Here is a 22,276-nt window from a genome sequence, read left to right as displayed (position 1 = left end):
GGAGCTCACGGGCCATTTCTCTCTTTTCTAGTCGAACATCACACAAACTTCCCATAGATCAACGGCTGAGAGCATCAGCCACAACATTCACCTTTCCAGGGTGATACAAGATATCGACATCATAATCTTTTAGCAATTCTAACCATCATCGTTGCCGCAAATTCAACTCTTTCTGCTTGAAGATATACTGAAGACTCTTATGATCTATATAAATATCCACATGGACACCATATAAATAATATCTCCATATCTTTAACGCATGAACCACTGCGGCCAATTCTAAATCATGGGTTGGATAATTCCGCTCATGTTTCCGTAATTGCCTTGAAGCATATGCAATCACTGTACCATGTTGCATCAATACACAACCTAGCCCAACACCTGAAGCATCACAATAAACAACATATCCTTCCAATCCCTCTGGAAGTGTCAAGACTGGGGCGGAAGTCAATCTACTTTTCAACTTTTGGAAGCTACGCTCACAAGCATCTGTCCATTGAAACTTTGCTGATTTCTGGGTCAACTTTGTGAGTGGTGCAAAAATAGAAGAAAACCCTTCGACGAATCTCCTGTAGTAACCTGCTAAGCCCAGAAAGCTACGAACCTCCGTACGAGTTGTAGGCCTTGGCCAAGTTTTCACGGCCTCAATTTTTTGACTGTCTACCCGAATACCATCGGCTGCAACAATATGCCCTAGAAATGCCACTGAGTTCAGCCAAAACTCGCATTTGGAAAACTTTGCAAACAATCCTCGAGCTAGAAGAACTCCGAGGATAGTACACAAATGATCCGCGTGTTCTGCCTCGGATCTAGAATACACCAAAATGTCGTCGATGAATACGATCACGAATGAATCCAGAAAGGGCCTGAAAATATTGTTCATCAAATCCATAAACACTGCCGGTGCATTAGTCAGCCCAAATGACATTACCCGGAACTCAAAATGACCATGTCTTGTTCTAAAGGTTGTCTTAGGGATATCTTCCTCCCTAACTCTCACTTGATGATACCCGGACCTCAAATCAATCTTTGAAAACCATTTGGCACCTTGCAATTGATCAAATAAGTCATCAATCCTCGGAAGAGGATACTTGTTCTTAATTGTTACCTTATTCAATTGTCGGTAATCAATGCACATTCTCAAGGAGCCATCTTTATTTCGGACAAACAATAAGGGCGCTCCCCACGGGGATGAACTAAGCCTAATAAAGCCTTTTTCAAGCAAGTCTTCCAATTGCTCCTTCAACTCTTTCAATTCTGCGGGAGCCATTCTATAAGGAGGAATGGATATAGGCTTAGTGCCTGGCAACACATCAATGGAAAAATCAATCTCCCGCTCGGGAGGGAGGCCTGGAAGCTCCTCCGGGAACACATCTGGAAATTCATTTACTACGGGAACTGACTGAAGAGTCGGCGATTCAGCTTCTACATCTTGAACCCGAACTAGATGATAGATACACCCTTTTGTGATAATTTTCCTTGCCTTTAGATAGGAAATAAACCTACCTTTTGGTGACGCCGTATTCCCTTTCCATTCTAAGACTGGTTCTCCCGGAAATTGGAAACGAACCATTTTCATTCTACAATCAACATTGGCGTAGCAAGAAGCCAACCAATCCATGCCCATAATAACATCAAAATCCACCATTTCTAACTCGTGCAAGTCGATCATAGTACGACGATCACAAATCATAATTACACAATTTCAGGTTTAATCGATTCCGGCTCGACTCTAAATCGACCTGTAACATACGGAGTAACATATGACAATGTGGAGCCCGGATCAATCAAAGCATATATATCATGAGAAAATACCGATAATATACTTGTGACCACGTCAGGAGAAGACTCAAGATATTGGCGTCCAGCCAAAGCATAAATCCGGTGCTGAGGACCGCTAGAACTGGGAACTCTCCCTCTGCCTCTACCATGGCCGACTGGCGCATGTGAACCTGGCCCCATAGGGCGTACAGATGCTGAAGATCCGGCTACCGACCTTGAAGGCTGGGTCCTACCTCTACCATGAACTGAGGGGCAATCACGCATGATATGGCCTGGTCGACCACATGAATAGCAAACATCTGAACCCATTCGGCATTGACCCCAATGCAACTTCCCACACTGGGAACATCGTGGTACGGGTGGCCTTGCCTGACCCGAATCATCTCTAAACTGAGACCCCGAATAGCTTTGACTCGGCCCGGAACGAGGAGGTCTATCGAATCTCTGGCCTGAAAACCGTGGAGGTGCACTCGTCATAGAATAGCCTGAGTGCCTGGAAATCTGCTGTCTGTGCCCACCTCTAAACTCACTCATCGGGCCTGAAGATCTGGCCCTCTTGCTATGACCCCTATCCTGCTCGCGTTCACTTCTCTACTATTGTAAACTTTCTTCTAAGTTCTGAGCATGAGCCTAAATGCGTGTAATATCCATATTGTCCTGAAGGGACGCGGTCCAACATCTATCCATCAAATGAGGCCCTAGGCCTTTAACAAATCGGTGTACTCTATCACCCATATCCGCTACCATAGCCGAAGCATACCTAGACAAAGAATTAAAGTGGAGACTATACTCTAGAGCACTCATGCTACCTTGCCTCAAGTTCAAGAATTTATCGGCCCTAGCTCGCCGAACTTCTGGAGGCATATAGTGTCGGAGAAAAGCATCCACAAACTCTTGCCATATCGGGGAAGGTGCATTGGCTCCCCGTGAAGCCATCCAAACCGTATACCATTGGATCGAGACATCTCTCAATCTAAATGACGCTAACTCCACCGACTCGGTGTCCGAAGCATGTATCAATCGAAGCATCCTCAACATACCATCAATAAAATCCTGAGGGTCCTCCTTCGGCTTTGACCCAAAGAATTCCGAAGGTTTCAAAGTAATGAAGTCACGGGCTCTTGCACTAACAGCCCTGTCACCTTGCCCTGTATTTTGCCGCTGAGTCTGGGCAGCAACCAACTGGGTAAGCAAATGTATGGCCTCTTTCACATCTTGTCCTGAATCATCCGGTGGAGGAGCTGGAGGTGCTGGAGCTGGGGCTGAGGCTCCCTCACGCTCCTCTAATAGAGGTACTGAACAGGAGGACTGAGATTGAGCCGCACTCTGCGACTCACTTTCCTCTACTACCGGTGGCGGTGCTTTTTCAGCCCACTTTTCTGCCACCGTCTAGCCCTTTTGGGCTGCTGTAGCCTTTCTCTTTACAGGCATTTCTGAAATACGCAACACACGATTAAGGGACAAGAATTTCTTACATCATAGCTCTATCGCACGATTTTTATGAAGAAAGAAGGTCATTTATTCCTAAAATGTCCACAACTTCTTGTTTATAAATGTGGCGCGCAACACACCCATAACCAAGACTCTACTAGACACGGCTCGTAGACACACCCTAGGACAGAACTGCTCTGATACCACTTTTGTCACAACCCGACTAGGGGCCGCGACGGGCACCCGCACCCGGGCACCCTTTGACTTATGCTTACTCTTACATATAGGTGAGCCACATAATTAAACATACATTTCTCTTCATCATTCATGCTAGTCCCATTGGACGACAACGCTTTTATATCATCATTGGCATCTATGCCACATCAGTGTACATGAGCCGACAATGCTATCAAAATGATATACAAAGTATAGGCCGACAAGGCCAGACATATCTAACCATATACATGTGACTACGAGCCTCTAAGGGGAGTATAACATATCCAATAAGCAGGACAGGACCCCGCTATGCCCATAATTATATACACAAAAGAATAAGTACCCAAAAGCTATGGCTCCGAATGAAATGGAGCTCTATTATGTAGTCTCTGAGAGTACCGCTATGGATCGAGCATGTCTCCCTGTGCACCTGCGGGCATGACGCAGCGTCCACAAACAAAAGGACGTCAGTACGAAGAATGTACTGAGTATGTAAAGCATGATCAATATCAATACAGAAGCATAATAAGCAACATAAGAAATAGCACAAGATGGGAGATGGTGATATCATCGTCATAGGCACTTACTTGCCTTTCATAGGGCTTTCCCATTTCTAATGCGTATTTATCTGTTCCATATTTGTACTCGTATTCGTATACATACCCTTATCCACATTCATGTCGTATCATATTCGTATTCATATCATATACATAATCATATCACATACATAGCATTTACATAGCATACCCGACCATGCAGGATCGGTGTTTCATACATACTTGGCCAACCAAGGCTCAAGGTTCTCATACCTGGCCCTACCAAGGCTTCAGGGTTACATCTACCTAGCCCTACCAAGGCGTCAGGGTTATCCGTACCATCTGCAGAGGTGTGCGCGCATTACGTAATCATATACATACTTATTTACATATCTTACCCGGCCTCATAAGCTCGGGATTCCATAATAGTCATATATAGACACATAAACATAATAGCTCGTAAGCATCTTTACTATTTACATCATTATCATAATCGTCATCAACATCATTATTACTATTATCGTCATTCATCACACTTATCTTCATAGGCTTACTCGTCATACGAGGGATTTAGTACAATCGTGGCGTATCAAGAATCATGAGCTTACTGGCTCGGAAGATCAAGTGATTTGAAGGACATCATAGTCTCATATAAGATTTAGATATTTGGCTAAAGAACCATGCCTTATGAAAGAAGGGTTAGCCTTACATACCTTTTTCGTTCAACTATTCTACACTTGCGCTTTCTCCTCCAATGCTAGCGTTTCTACCTTCATTAAAGTCATACTATCATTAGAATCGATAGCTAGCATATATGACTAAAGCTAGAGAAAATCGGGCAGCGTCTCCTCTATTTATACGACATTCCTCCATAGCGTATATAAACTCCCAAACGTCAATGATACATTCACAATACCATAACAATAATCGTTATTCATTCACATTATCCACATTTCTTAGTTTACCTTCAATCACCCGTATCCAAGGCTATGACACACGACTATGTCCATTTACGTCCGTTGCCCATCTAACGTTCTCAACATCATTTATAACACATTTACATTACAATACATCAAGACTCATAACTCAATTCAAACTATTTCTCAAAATGGCACTATTCCACATTCATGACCCATTTTGCCATACCTTTCTACAATCCAAGTATTTCAACTCTTAAATACCTTAAACAACATAGAAACATCATAATTCTTACCTTAGATGTCATAGGAACAAGCCTTGGTTGATAATACTCCACTTGAGCAAAACCCTTGTTTATCTCCATTGGGATTTCTTGACTTGTATGATCCTTAATGGGTTTTCTTATACTTGATTCACTTAGTTTATGTTATTGATCACCAAATATCCTTGAATTCTTGTGGAATTTATGTAGAAAGATGTTTTAGAGAGAAGGGGTGTCATGTAGAAGTGAAATGAAATGAAATAATAAACTTGGTCCCTTTTTTAATAACCCAAAATCTGATCTGAAATGAACAGTCGTCGAAAGTGCACAGTGGTCGTAAACCCAGTTTACGGGCCGTATTTCGTGGTCGTATTTAAGCATCACAGAACCAGAAAGTATGCTGGGGATCATGGTGATTTACGATCGCAGTTTACGGGCAGTATTTCAATTTACGGTCTGTATTCCAAGTCGTATTTAACCATTTGGACATTTGACAGAAAGTTGAAGTTTTTAAAGTCAAAATACGATATGGCAGTTTACGGGCCATATACCACTTTACGGTCCGTATTTCATTTTACGTCCAACTGGCCAAAATGCAAATCTGCAACTTTCCACATTTTCAGAACCTATAATTAGTCATTATGGAGCATAACCCATCTCTTATTGCAATTGCCTTTGGAACCTTACTTAAGGTCATCAATGTCATTCCATACTCATGGAAGCATCGTATACTCGTACTCCTCACTAGTTCATTCACTTGTGCAACAACGGAGGATTTTTCCGAGATGTAACAGTTTATGGATAGACTGGGCACTTGATGCGAGATTATCCCTCGAGGTATGGTAGAGTTGGGGTTCAACCCACAGGATCAGCAGCTGGTTCCTCTTCAGTGCGCCCGGTAGGTCAGAATTCCCACATTCCAGCAGGTCGAGATAGAGGCAGAGGGGAAGCATCTACTTTAGGTACCACTCAGCCCGTATGTATGCTTTAGCCGAACGACTAGATCTTGAGTCCTCCCCAGATGTGGTTACAGGTACATTATCAGTATTTTCCCATGATGTGTATGCATTGATAGATCCAGTGTTACACCTCGGAAAATCTTCCGTTGATGCACAGTGAATAGACTAACGAGGAGCACAAAGTATACAGAAATTCAAAAAGTAAGGAATGACATTTGATGACCCTAGTTAAGATTTCAAAGACGTACAAGATAGGGGAAGAAAGTTTGCCAAGAGAAGGCAAGGCATACGATAGGTATCGAAAAGGAATTACGAGTAACAAGTTAACGAGGATTTAATAATGCTTTGGAGAAGAGTATAACATCCCTTAGATTGTTAATGAGGTGATAGAGAAGTGATAAGAAGGTTCCATAAGAATTGGAGATTGAACGAGTCGACGAAAACGAACTTCGGGAAACTGGGGATTATACGGCCAAACATACTGGCCATATAAAATATACGGACCGTATGTTGGACCGTATAATCAGCCCAGAATAGCACCCCTCTCTGGACCAAATCTATGGCCCGACATACGGTCCGTATAATTTATACGGACCGTATGTTGGTTCGTAGAACTGGTCGGGACAGATTTGGTGTATTTAATAAGGGATCCAAGTCTTATTTCATTTCATTTCCTTTCACACCCCTTCTCTGTAAAACATCTCTCTACACTTCCCCCACAAGAATTCAAGAGATATTAGTGATCAACAACATCAAACTAAGTGAATCAAGTGTAAGAAGCCCATTAAAGTTCATCCAAGGCAAGGAATCCAAGTGAAGGTGAAATTAGGGTTTTGCTCAAGTAGAGTGTTTTCACCCAAGGTTCATCCCTACACCATCTAAGGTAATATTTATGGTATTTCCACGTTGTTTAAGGTATTTGAAAGTTGAAACACTTGGATTGTAGAAGGATATAGAAAAATGGGTGATGAATGTGGGAATAGTATCATTGTGAGTAATTGCTTGAATTGAGTTATGATTCTTGATGTGTTGTGATATGGATATGTTATAAATGATGTTAAGAGCATGGGATAGGCATTGTATATAAATGAACGTAGTCGTGTGTTATGACCATAGATATGGGTGATTGGAAGTAAATTTAGAAGTATAGCTAATGTGGATAAATAAAGACTATTGTTATGATATTGTGAATGTATTATTGACGTTTGGGAGTTGATTTACGATATGGAGGAATGTTGTATAAATAAAGGAGATGCTATCCAATTTTCTCTAGCCTTAGTCATGTATGCTAGCTATCGGTTTTCTAATGATAATATAACACTAATGAAGGTAGAAACGTGAGCATGGAAGGAGGGCGTGCAAGTGTAGAATAGTTGAACGGGAAGGTATGTAAAGCTAACCCTTCTTTCATAAGGCATGGTTCCTTGTCCAAATATCTACTCTTCTATGAGCCCATGATGCTCTCCAAATGATTCTATCTTCAAAAAGCTACAAAGCTTATAATTCTTGATATGTATTACGATTGTACTAAATTCCTCATATGACGAATAATCCTATAAGGATAGACGATAATGATGACGACGATAATGGTAATGATGATAATGATGACAACAATAATGGTAATGATGATAATGATGATGACGATAATGGTAATGATGATAACGATGACGACGATAATAGCGATAACGATAATGATGACAACGATAATGGTAATGATGATAATGATGACAACAATAATGGTAATGATGATAATGATGACGACGATAATGGTAATGATGATAACGATGACGACGATAATAGCGATAACGATAATGATGACGATGATAGTAGTGATAATGCTAAAGATGCCTATGAGCTTATATGTATGTGTGCCTATGTATGGCTATTATGAAACCCCGAGCTTATATGGCTGGGTAGAATATATATATATATATATATATATATATATATATATATATATATATATATATATGTATATGACGATGCGCGCGCACCAATGCAGTTGGGTACGGATAACACTGAGCCTTAGTAGGGCCAGGTATGTGTAACACTGAGCCTTGGTTGGCCAGGTATGTATGATCACCGAGCCTAACCATGGTCGGCTACGTGAAACACCGAACCTTCGTGGTCGGGTATGCTATGTAAATGATATGTATATGATATCGGTATGTATAGGATATGGATATGTATATGATATAGATATGAGTATGAATACGGACATGATACAAATACGAATAAGAATATGTATATGAATACGATTATGGATACGAATGTAAATGAGTACAGATATGAATATGGATATGGATACGGATGTGTGTACACAATCACGCACTAGAAATGGGAAGTCCCTATGAAAGGCAAGTAAGTGCCTATGACGGTGATACTACTATCTCCCATCTTATGTTATATCTTATGTTACTTATTATGCTTCTATATTGATATTAATCATGCTTTACATACTCAGTACATTCTTCGTACTGACGTCTTTTTGTTTGTGGACGCTGCGTCATGCCCGCAGGTGGCCAGGGAGACAGACTTGATTCATAGCTACAATACCCAGGGACTACATAGCGGAGCTCCATTTCATTCGAAGCTATATCTTTTGGTATTGATTCTTTTGTGTACATATTTATGGGCATAGCGGGGTCCTGTCCCGCCTATATGATATGACATACTCTCCTTAGAGGCTCGTAGACATATGTATATGGTTAGATGTGTTTGGCCTTGTCGGCCTATATTTTAGATGTCATTTTGTTAGCCTCGTCGGCTTATGTACATTGGTATGGACTTAGTTACTAATGATGCTTTAAAAGTATTGATTGTCCAATGGGATTAGTATGATTGACGAGTAGAAAGCATGATTTAATATGTGGCTCACCTAGATGTAAATGTAAAGGTATGTTAAGAGGTGCCCGGGTGCGCTAGTACCGGGTGCCCGTCGCGGCCCTCCGGTTGGGTCGTGAAAAAAGTGGTATCAGAGCAGTTCTGTCCTAGGGTGTGTCTACGAGCCGTGTCCAGTAGAGTCTTGGTTATGGGTGTGTTGCGCGCCACACTTATAAACAAGAGGCTGCGGGCATTTTAGGAATGAATGACCTTCTTTCTTCATAACATCGTGTGATAGAGCTATGATATAAGAACTTCCTTCTCTTTAACAATGTATTGTGTATTTCAGAGATGCCTATAAAGAGAAAGGCTATGGCAGCCCAAAAGGGCAAGACAGTGGCAGAAAAGCAGGCTGAAAGAGCACCGCCAACAGTTGTAGAGGAAAGTGAGTCCCAGAATGCGGCTCAATCTCAGTCCTCCCAGTCCGTGCCTGTTTCTGAGGAACCTGAGGGAGCCTCAACCCCAACTCCAGCACCTCCGGCAGTGTTCATGAATTTGATGAATAATGTATTCAGGCCTCTCTTGGATTTATTCGTAATAGTATTCATTGACGACATTCTGGTATACTCTCGCACAGAATCAGAACATGCAGATCATTTACGTATTGTTCTTAGAATTTTTCAAACCCGAGAATTGTATGCAAAATTTTCAAAGTGTGAGTTGTGGCTGAATTCTGTGACATTTTTGGGCCACGTTATTTCAGATGATGGCATTCGAGTTGGCACTCAGAAAATTAAAGTTGTGAAGACTTGGCCAAGGCCTACGACACCTACAGAAGTCCATAGTTTTCTTGGATTGGCAGGGTACTATAGATGGTTCGTAGAGAGATTTTCCTCTATTTCAGCCCCATTGAAGAAGCTAAACCCAAAAGCCAATTAAATTTCAATGGAATGATGCTTGTGAACGCAGTTTCCAAGAGTTGAAGGACAGATTAACCTCAGCCCTAGTCTTGACATTCCCAGAAGGGTCGGATGGTTACGTTGTATATTGTGATGCTTCCGGTGTTGGGTTAGGATGTGTGTTAATGCAGCACGGTAAAGTCATCGCTTATACTTCGAGACAGCTGTGGAAACATGAAAAGAACTACCCAACTCATCTCGAATTGGCTGCAGTTATTCATGCATTAAAGATGTGAAGACATTACTTGTATTGCGTGCATGTTGATATCTATACAGATCACAAGAGTCTTCAATACATTTTCAAACATAAGGAGTTAAATCTGCTACACAGGCGGTGGTTAGAGTTATTAAAAGATTATGATGTGAGCATTTTGTACCACCCTGGAAAGGCAAATGTGGTAGTTGACACGCTTAGCCGCCGATCAATGGGCAGCCTATGTGAAGTTCCTTCAGAAAAGAAAGTGTTGATTCATGAGCTCCACCAACTAGCTAATCTAGGAGTACGTGTAATTGATTCGTGTAGTGCAGGGATTGGTATTAATGATCCCACAGTTTCGTCCCTGAATATGGAAGTAAAAGAGTGTCAATATGAAGATCCTCATTTGAACCATTACAGAGATACTTTTCATGAAAAAGAGAGGTCTCCCTTTGAAACTTTTATGGATGGAATTCTTAGATACCGAGGAAGGCTATGTGTTCCGAATGTTGCGGAATTGCGCCGTCGAATTTTAGAAGAAGCTCATTATTCTCGGTATTCTATTCACCCAGGTGAAACAAAGATGTATCATGATCTTAAGTTAATATATTGGTGGGACGGCATGAAGAGAGACATAGCAGAATTTGTAGCCCAATGCCCAAAATGCCAGCAAGTGAAAATCCAATATCAAAAGCTAGGAGGATTATAGCAAGCAATGGAAATCCCTACTTGGAAATGGGAAGTGATCAACATGGATTTCAGTGTGGGGTTACCCCGTTCCCAAGTCAAGTATGATTCCATATGGGTGATCGTGGAGAGACTCACGAAAGAGACTCATTTTCTTCCAGTCAGGACCACATACTCAGCACAAGATTATGCAAGGTTGTATCTCAAGGAGATTGTGCGACTCCATGGTATTCCGATATCCATTATCATAGATAGAGGAACGCAATTTACAGCCAAGTTCTGGAAATCCTTCTAAGAAGGTCTAGGTACTCAAGTAAAGCTTAGCACGGCATTTCATCCGTAAACTGATAGTCAAGCCGAACGTACCATTCAGACCTTGGAGGATATGTTACAGGCATGTGTACTAGATTTGGGTGGTAGTTGGGATGACCACTTACCTCTAATCAAGTTTACATACAACAATAGCTACCATTCCAGTATCCAAATGGCTTCGTATGAAGCTTCATATGGAAGGAAGTGTAGGTCCCCAATTGGATGGTTTGAAATAGGAGAAGTACAGCTAATAGGCCCTGAGTTGATTCATCAAGCGGTAGAAAAAGTCAAGGTGATCCGAGACCGATTATTGACAGCCCAAAGTCGCCAAAAATCTTATGCGGACAATCGCCGGCGAGACTTAGAATTTCAAGTTGATGATTGGTTATTCTTAAAGGTGTCACCAATGAAAGGTGTGATGAGGTTTGGCAAGAAATGAAAGTTAAGTCCTCGATATATTGGACCCTATGAGATTATCCGCAAGGTGGGTCAAGTAGCTTATGAATTGGACTTGCCTCCAGAACTTAAATCAGTCCATCCAATTTTCCATGTCTCAATGCTCCGCAAGTGTGTTGGAGATCCTACGAGGATTGTTCCAATAAGTGATGTTAGAGTGACAGAAAAGCTAGTTTATGAAGAAGTACCCATTGTCATATTAGACAGGCAAGTATGGAGACATCGAAATAAGGAAGTGGCCTCAGTTAAAGCCTTATGGAGAAACAAAAATAGAAAAGAAATGACTTGGGAAGCAGGAGAGAGTATGAAATCCAAATACCCGCATTTATTTCATCCCCCAGAAGAAATCCATGATGAGACATCAAGATTATGAGGTATGTATGATTTTTCCTTATGCATAGGGGTCGTGTGTGGCCTACTTATATCATTACTGTATTGTAGCCCTGTGAGGCAATGTTATTGTGGGCTGTTGTGACAGGATGGTAGTGCCATATTACAGGGAAAACTCTGGTGAAATTTTAGTAGAATTCCTGAGTGCTTAACATTCGAGGACGAATGTTCCAAAAGGGGGAAAGAATGTTACACCCCGGAAATTTTTCGTTAACGTACAGTGAGTAGATTAACGAAGGGCATGATGTATATGATGTTTCGATAAGAAAGAAATACCATTTGATGATTTTAAATAAGATTTCAAAGACATTTGAGGTAGGAGATGAAAGTTGTTAGGGAAAGCAAGGTATATGTTGTGTGTCGGGCAGAAATTATGAGTACCGAATTAATGATGGCTTAATGATGTTTTGTAGAAGAGTTATAATGTTCCCTAGATTGTTAACGAGGTGTAAAACAAGTATCAAGAAGGTCCCATGAGGATTTGAGATCAAACGAAGTGACGAGAACAAGATCAGAGAAAAGATGGGTTCCACGGCCGATTATACGATCGGTATAATGGGCCGCAGAACCGTCACAGTGAAGTACCTCACTTATGGGATTATACGGTCACTTATACGGACCGTATAAAATTATACGGACCGTATAATGTGTCGTATAATGAACACAGAATGAGTTGTTGATGGGGTGATTTCACGGTCACTTATACGGACCATATAAAATTATACGGACCATATAATGTGCCGTATAATCGACACAGAAAGGGATGGTCGATGAACCAATTTCACGATCACTTATACGGACCATATAAATTTATACGAACCGTATAAGTGTCCGTATAATGATGTCGGGACAGATTTTTAATTTATAAAAGAATATCCCAAGTTCATTTAATTCATTTTATTTTCTCTCTCCACGACTCAAGACCTCTCTAGAACCTTCCAAACCCCTCATATACCAGATTCCAAGTGAAATCAATGATCAACTTCATCAAATCAAGGGAAACAAGTGCAAGAAACTCACTAGGGTTCATCTAAGGCAAGAAATTACATGGGAAGTGGAACTAGGGTTTTGCTCAAGTGAAGTATTTCCATTTAAAGTTCAATCCCACACCATCTAAGGTAAGTTTTATGGTAATTCCATGTTATTTAAGGTATTGAAAAGTTGAAACACTTGGATTGTAGAAAGAAATAGAAAATAGGTCATGAATGAGGGAATAGTTCCATTTTTGAATAGTAGTTGGGAATGAATCATTAATATCGATTTGTTGAGGTTGTAATTACGTTATGAATGATGTCAAGAGCATGATAGAAACATTAGATGAGAATGAATGTAATGTTGTGCTATGATCATGATTACGGATAACCTTGAGTGGAAATTGTGGGGATTGGATAATGATGAATTTGATAAAAGTTATTGTCGATGATATTATGAATGTTCTTATAGACGTTTAGGAGTTGATATATGATATGGAGAAACTAGTATAAATAAAGGAGACGCTGCCCAAATTTCTCTAGCTTAGTTCAAACGCGCTTATGTTATCGATTATCTAATATGAGTATGAACTTTCTTGAAGGTATAAACGCGAGCAACGAAGAAGACCAGTCAAACGATAGAATAGCTAAACGAAAGAGGTATGTAAGACTAATCCTTTCCTTATAAGGCATGAATCTTCCTAATTTTCCATGATCTTCCTATATAATGAAAATTATGAGTCCATGACTATACAGAGCTACATACGCACATGACAGAGAATGGAGATACGATACGAGTATGTTAATGATGATGATGAATATAAGTATGAAGAATCCTAGAGTAATATAAGACGTCCATGAAGCTAATGATGCTAAGTATAGTTTCATTGATGATTTTCCTTGTGGACACTCACCTTAAAACGCTAGTCCCTCCAAGGTGAGATATGACTATTATGATCGCTCCATAATGTAGTCGGGGGTTCACGACCTTACATCACCTCGACATAGCCATGGTTACCTCCAAGTTCAAATGTAGGATTAATGATGGATGTATGATGATGTTAAGTTATGATAAGATTATGATATGCCTTTGAGATGCGTAATAATGATGAGTTTATGATTAATTATATGACGATACGATTCCACCGTGCCTAGTTGGCCGGGTATGTCACTGCGAAAGCGGGCTGCATACGATTCCACCATGCCTAAATGGCCGGGCATGTCACCGCTAAGGCAGGCTGCTATGTTTACACCGAGCCTAGAGGGTCGGGCATGATCACCACTAGTGGGCGGCATATGATGGTTACCCGGACGCGAGTTAACGATGATGATTTGTACGATACGATGATGTATGCGCTATGATCATACATGTACTATGATTATATATATGATATATGTATGAAATGTATCCACCCTGAAAAGTTACGCAGGTTGTATCTTTACCTTATCACTTATGATTTCTCTATCATGTTCATTTCATTCATGTCTTACATACTCAGTACAATATTCGTACTGAAATCTGTTTTCTTTGGATGCTGTGTTCATGCCCACAGGTAGACAGGGAGGTGATCCAGACTCGTAGAAGTTATCAGCAGATTTACAGGAGCACTCCATTACTCCGGAGGTGCTATTTGGTTGATTCTTTTGTGTATATATATATGTGTGTATTTTGGGCACGACAGGGTCTTGTCCCGTTCATATGTCTAATACGATAGTGGAGGCTCGTAGATACGCATGTGTGGGTAGTGTGGTCTCACGATGTTACTATTGTATCTATATTATTATTTTGATAGCCAAAGGGCTTATGTATATAAAAGTAATTATGTTTCCAAATGAAAAATGGTTTTCCTATGATTTGAGTATTATATTAATGAATGTACGCTTAATGAGTATGATAAGCAATAGAATGAGTGGTGCTCGGTGGTTAGCCCAGGTACCCGTCATGGCCCCTCGTCGGGTCGTGACAAAAGTGGTATCAGAGCAGTTCAGTCCTAGGAAGTGTCTATGAGTCGTGTCTAGTAGAGTCTTGTTTATGGTGTGTTGCGCGCCACACTAATAAACAGGAGGCTACAGGGCATTTAGGAAAAATGGCCATCTTTCATCTTAATAGATTGTGCGATAGAGCTGTGTTGTAAGATTTTCTCCTCTTTAATAGTGTGCTATGATTTCAGAAATGCCGCCAAAGGGAAAAGCTACAGCCGCTCAGAAGGGCAAGACTACGATGAAAAGGCGGGTAGAAAGAGAGCCGCCAATAAATGTAGAAGAGGGCGAATCACATAATGAGGCCCCATCTAATACTTCCTCCACTCCGCCCAATGTAGAAGAACAAGGAGGAGCTTCAGCTCCAGTTCCTCCACCGGTTACTTCGGGTCAACAAGTGACCAAGGCTATTAATCTATTGACGCAGTTACTTGCCGCCCAGGCATAGCGGTAGAATGCGGGTCCAGGTGATAGGGCAGCTAGTACCAGAGCCCGTGATTTCATGAGTTTGAATCCTTTGGAGTTTTTCGGGTCAAAGCCGAATAAAGACCCGCAAAGTTTTATTGATGAAATGTTGAGGACGTTGAAAATTATTCATGCATCCGAAACTAAATCTGTGGAGCTGGCACTTATAGACTCCGAGATGTGGCGGTATTATGGTATAATAATTGGATATCGTCAAGGAAAGAGAATGCGCCTCCCCCCGTTTGGCAAGAATTTGTAGATGCCTTCATCGGCCATTATTTGCCACCCGAGGTCCGCCGAGCTAGAGCGGATAGATTTTTAAATTTGAAATAAGGGAATATGAGTGCTCGGGAGTATAGCCTTCAGTTCAATTCATTGGCTAGATATGCCCCGACTATGGTGGTGGATATGAGAGATAGAGTGCACTGATTTGTGAGTGGCTTAGGGCCACATTTGTTCAAGGACTGCTTCACGGATTTGTTGCAAGATGGGATGGATATTTCCTGAATTCAAGTCCATGCCCAGAATTTAGAAGGACAACAACATCCGCAAAAGGGTGATCATGATTCCGATAGAAGGCAAAGCAAGAGGGCCAGATCTATGGGGGCAGGTAGTGATTACTGAAGGAGATCGAGGCAGATATATCCCAGACATCCAGGCCAGTCGGCGACTGGTGCGCCTCCATGATTTGCAGATAGGATATTTGATCGCTCATTTCCTTCAGGACAGGGTCAGAGTTTGAGAGCTTCAGGTTCTCAACTTGGGGGTGATCATAGTCAGAGGAGACCACTAGTGCCACGATGTAGTCAGTGCGGTAAATTACACTCAGGGCCATGTCGCCAAGGCACAGATGCTTGCTATGTTTGTGTACATACTGGGCACTTAATGCGAGATTGTCCCTCGAGGTATGGTGGAGTTGGGGTTCAGCCTACAGGATAAGCAGTTGGTTCCTCTTCAGTGCGCCTGGTAGGGCAGACTTCCCAGATTCCAGCAGGTCGAGGTAGAGGCAGAGGGGGAGCATCTACTTCAGGTGCCACTCAGCCCCCGTATGTATGTTTTAGCCGAATGACAGGATCTTAAGCCCTCCCCAGATGTGGTTACAGGTACATTATCAGTATTTTCCCATGATGTGTATGCATTGATAGATCCGAGTTCCACTTTTTCTTATGTTACTCCGTATGTTGCTGGTCGTATTGGGGTGAAACCTGAGCCAATTAAACCTTTTGAGGTATCTACTCCAGTTGGTGATCCCGTGATAGCTAGAAAGTGTATAAAAATTGTGTAATTGTGATATGCGACCGCCAGACTAAAGCTGATTTAGTTGAGCTGGAAATGTTAGATTTCTATGTAATTATGAGTATGGATTGATTGGCATCAAGTTATGCTAAAGTTGACTGCCGAATGAAAGCGGTTCGATTTCAATTTCCGGAAGAGCCCGTGCTTGAATGGAAGGGTAATACAGCATCTCCAAGAGGTAGGTTTATTTCCTACCTTAAGGCAAGGAAGATGATAGCTAAGGGCTATATTTATCACTTAGTCCGAGTACATGACACCGAAGCAAAGTCACCAACTTTCCAATCCGTCCCGGTAGTGAATGAATTTCCGGATGTATTTTCAAATGAACTCCTAGGCCTTTCTCCGGAAAGAGATATTGATTTCGCTATTGATGTGTTGCCGGCCACCAAGCCTATTTCTATTCCTCCTTACTGAATGGTTCCGGCAGAATTGAAAGAGTTAAAGGCACAGTTGAAAGATTTACTTGAGAAAGGGTTTATTAGACCCAGTTCATCACCGTGGGGAGCACCAGTCCTATTCGTGAGAAAGAAAGATGATTCCCTATGAATGTGCCTCGATTATAGACAGTTGAACAAGGTGATGATAAGGAACAAATATCCTCTCCCAAGGATAGATGATTTGTTTGATCAACTACAGGATGCCAAGTGGTTTCCCAAAATAGACTTGAGGCCAGGTTATCACCAAGTCAGAGTTAAAGAAGAAGATATTCCCAAAATAGCTTTCAGAACGAGATATGGCCAGTATGAATTCGGGTGATGTCATTTGGGTTGACTAATGCTCCGGCAGTGTTCATGAATTTGATGAATAATGTATTCAGGCCTCTCTTGGATTTATTCATAATAGTATTCATTGACGACATTCTGGTATACTCTCGCACAGAATCAGAACATGCAGATAATTTACGTATTGTTCTTGGAATTCTTTGAACCCGAGAATTGTAGGCAAATTTTTCAAAGTGCGAGTTCTGGCTGAATTCTGTGACATTTTTGGGACACGTTATTTCAGATGCTGGCATACGAGTTGACACTCAGAAAATTGAAGCTGTGAAGACTTGGCCAAGGCCTACGACGCTCACAGAAGTCCGTAGTTTTCTGGGATTGGCAGGGTACTATAGAAGGTTCGTAGAGGGATTTTCCTCTATTTTAGCCCCATTGACGAAGCTAAACCCAAAAGTCAGTTAACTTTCAATGGAATGATGCTTGTGAACGCAGTTTCCAAGAGTTGAAGGACATATTCTGTCACGACCCAACCCCGTGGGCCGCGACTGGTACCCTAGCTGGGTACCCGTACATACCTACCTGACCGAATTTCGTATCGTACAGATTTTTTTTTTAAACGGATATTACAGAAGTAGGCCGATACAGATACGGCACGCGCGCAAACATATATATATACCTGAACATGCAGACATTTACAGGTAAGCCGATAAGGCTGACATACAGACGAAACTCGTAACCCACACATCTATCTACAGGCCTCTACAGACATACAGAATCATATGACGGGACAGGGCCCCGCCGTACCCAGAATTTCCATACATACAGAACATACGGAAAACAGAAGATATATACCAAAAGTGTATGCTCCGGATCAAAGGAGCTCTTCAAAACAGCTGAATCAGAACCCTACGCTGGCGGCGTATCACCTGGTGCGTCTGTACCTGCGGGCATGTAGCGCAGCCCCCGAAGAACCAGGGGTCAGTACAAAAATGTACCGAGTATGTAAAGCAGAAATATATCAAACAAAATCATGATCTGGACCGGAAGCGCAGAAATATAATAGACAGGCTCATAAGCCGGACAGACAGAGTCATAGTCCCGACAGACGGACAGAATCATGGTCCAGACTGACAAAAACAGAATCCCTACGGACATACAGAATCGGAATCCATACGGACAGATAATCCGGACGGACAGACAGAATCATAACCAGTCGGACAGATAATACGGACGGACAGACAGAATCATAACCAGTCGGACAGATAATCCGGACGGACAGACAGAATCATAACCAGTCGGACAGATAATGCGGATGGACAGACAGAATCGTAACCCGTCGGTCAGATAATCCAGACGGACAGACAGAAGCGAAACCCGTCGGTCAGATAATCCAGACGGACAGACAGAAGTGTAACCCGTCGGTCAGATAATCTAGACGGACAGACAGAAGCGTAAATCATATAGACAGACAGAATCACACATAGGGTACAGGAACGTGGTCGCCACTCCTGCCATTGGCACCACAATACGTCAGATATCAGAAATTCTTCTCCGATCTCCGTCACACATCATAACATAACCACGGTACCCGGGGGCGGACAGATAACACAGCACCCCGAGCCCGGACACATCATACTTCGTAATTTATCCTCGGTAACCGGGGACGGACATATAACACAGTACCCCGGAACCGGACACATCATACTTCGGAATTCACATATGTCACGACCCAGCCCCGTGGGCCGCGACTGGCACCCTACCTGGGTACCCAGACCGAATCGCACATTCATTTTCAAATCCAAACTTATTTCATAATTTTTCGAAATCATACCGAACATAATTTATATCAAAATATGTCTTAAGCGGTCGTGCCAAATCAAAATATCATATCAAATACAAACGAAGCGACGGAGTAGACATCGCCGTCCAAAAGTGCAAACATAAGCATAAGGGCCATTTGGGGCCATCATAACGAACGGACCGCTTTAAGACCAAAAAACAAAATCAGACAAACATATACAGGACCCTCACCCCACATATGTGACTACAGGCCTCTATGAGTTCGAAACAAAAACATATGGCGAGACAGGGCCCCGCCATACCCAAATAGTCAAATATACAAAACATATACAAAGCAAAAGGAGTCTGTACCAAAAGTGGACTCCGGATCAAATAGGAGTACTCCGGAATAGCAAGAAGTGAAGCCTACTGCGGAGGATCACCGATATCTGCACCCGCGGGCATAAAACGCAGCCCCCGAAGAAAGGGGGTCAGTACGAAATATGTACTGAGTATGTAAAGCACGGAGTACAGAAATATGGATCAAAACCGAAAGCAAATCAAATGTCAAAGTGGAGTACAATTGGGTATGTCAAAATCTGTAGCGAAATCATATACGTATACATAATGCAATTGAAATCATGCAAACGCTTAGGAACGTGGTCGCCACTCCGACGCTGGCGCCACACACAGCATAACACCAGAAGGTTTCAAATCTCCGTACATCCCCGAACACAAACATAATCATAGGTGAGCGTATCGCATCACGAGCCATATCACAGCATAACTCCAAACGGAACCCGGCCCTATGGCGAATCCTCGGGAACCGTAACACAGCATACGGCCGAATTATCATAAGGCGCACGAATCAAAACCGGCCCGGGAACCGGTGAACGATGTCATAATAAGGCACGAGCGGATTCGTGAGCAAACCAATGCAATTCGTACTTCAAAATAGTTTTCCAAAACGAAGTAAACCCATAAGTCATATCATAATGCAAAATAGTCGGATACTTAGCCGATATAAAGTTTCATTTATCAAAACTTTTCCAAAATAATAGGTGTAGCTCCGAACGTAGCATAACATATCGAAATTGTCGAAACATATCCCATAGATGGGAATTCCAACATCGAAAGTGCCATTCCAAACGTTATTCAAAAGGACAGCCCAATAAGACAAATAGGGCATCTCGGGGTTAGCGGGCCCACCTCGAGTCAAAGTGAGGTGGCGAACATATTTTTACGAACATTTATATGCCAGGGTCATACATAATCATTTCTAGATTACCCGACCACATTTCGATAGGTTTCGGACGAATGGTGGCATTCTAGCCAAAATAGAGCCCTTAGGCTTCAATTGAATTGAATGAATAGTAACTTTTCTGTGGATCGGGTTTCGAGGAACAGAAATGCTCCGGAAGGTCTCATATTCGACTAACATACTAGGATATGCCAAATGAAGGAGTGGGAAGCTTTACATACCTCACAGATGTCGTAAGCTCTCCCGAAAGTCCAGTCCCGTTTCGTCAAAAATCTGCAAATGGTCAAAGTTACCAATTGAGATTCTTAGGCTTAAAAATGCCTTTACCTTCAATTTTTGCCTACCGAAATTTCGGCAGCATTTCCCCTATAAATCTAACATCCCCGAGGCTTAGCTCGGCTCAAAATACATCCACCACAACAGCCCACACGTCAACAAACAACACAAACAACAATCACACCATTCTAGCTTCAAAGATCTACTTTGTTATCTAAGTTGGCAACTTTCATTCCAACTTTCAAAACTCAAATTCTAAATCTACATAATTGTATTCATTTCTACATTCAAACTTATACAATCACATCCTAACTACAATCCAAGCCATACACGAAATTACCCCAAAATCCATTACTTTCCATAATTCTTCAAAACATCAAAAATTCACGACGAACATTCTAACTCACGTCGTTTCATTCCGAATTCATTAACATCATTATAAATTCACATTTAAAGTCTCTAGCACCCTAAATATACAATGATATACATAATGATACCGAAGGTATACACTTTCCGATAATATCCAAAATCCTTTTCCAACGCCAATTTCATTCATCAATCAATCGTTTACGACATAAGGGTCACAACAACACACTATACCAACTTAAACAAGATCAATTCACATCATTTTTCCTCCCTATGGCTCACGGCCAACACCCACTATACACACACACCCACGGCTTTCTATTTACATCAAAATTACGGGATTCTCGTCTATTTCCAATCCTTAACATATTCATATCAATTCTATAACATTAAAGGGGCAAAATTCTTACCTTTTCTTGAAACCCCGACTTGTCGCAAACGTAGTTCTTGTGCCAAACTAATTATACCCCGTTGAAGAGGGCCTTGAGTACTTCCCAATTATGTAGAAATTCAGATTTATGGATCAACAACAAGCTTGGAAAAAAAAATTCTCTCTTCTTTTCTAGCTCACGGCCGAGAGCTCTATTTGATGATGTTCTTCAATTTTTGTTCTATTTTCTTGATAATTATCAAGTGTTGTTGATATATATCCACATAGTTGATCATGTGCATAGCACATGATCACTAAGGAAGAGGCTTGGGCCTTGCACATGGCCGGCCACTTCCATTGCTTGGGCCTCAATTTTGTGTTGCATTTTTCCTTGGCCCAATTCATAAAATGCCCCGTTTTGTAATTCCCGAAACTAATTTCCGAAATTCCAAATTTATTCTCGGCCTTCCCCGAGGTCTTAACATTAATAATTCCATAACCAACATAATCATATTCACAAAAATCAAATTATGTCCTTACAACACACAAGTCGTAATTATTTCTCGATTTCCAATTATACGAAAACACGGGACATAACAACATATGGGGCTCAGCGGCCCACCGCACGATATACGTACCGGCCCGGGATCCGGTGAAAGGAATCATAACATGTGCACGAACTGATTAATGAGAAACCACATACATACAGATCGTCATACAGACTCAACAGAACAGAAGTAGGCCAACTGGCCGATCGAACCAAAGTATTCGGATAGTTTTCAAACTACGCGTCTACACGTCACTTGGGGAGGCACGACAGATTATAACAAGAACCAGATTTCCAGATGTCAAACGTTATTTTGTAA

Source organism: Lycium barbarum, chromosome 2, assembly GCF_019175385.1.
Source record: "Lycium barbarum isolate Lr01 chromosome 2, ASM1917538v2, whole genome shotgun sequence".
NCBI classification, from domain to species: Eukaryota; Viridiplantae; Streptophyta; class Magnoliopsida; order Solanales; family Solanaceae; genus Lycium; species Lycium barbarum.
The sequence above is the reverse complement of the archived record's forward strand: the minus strand, read 5'-3'. Positions refer to the sequence as shown.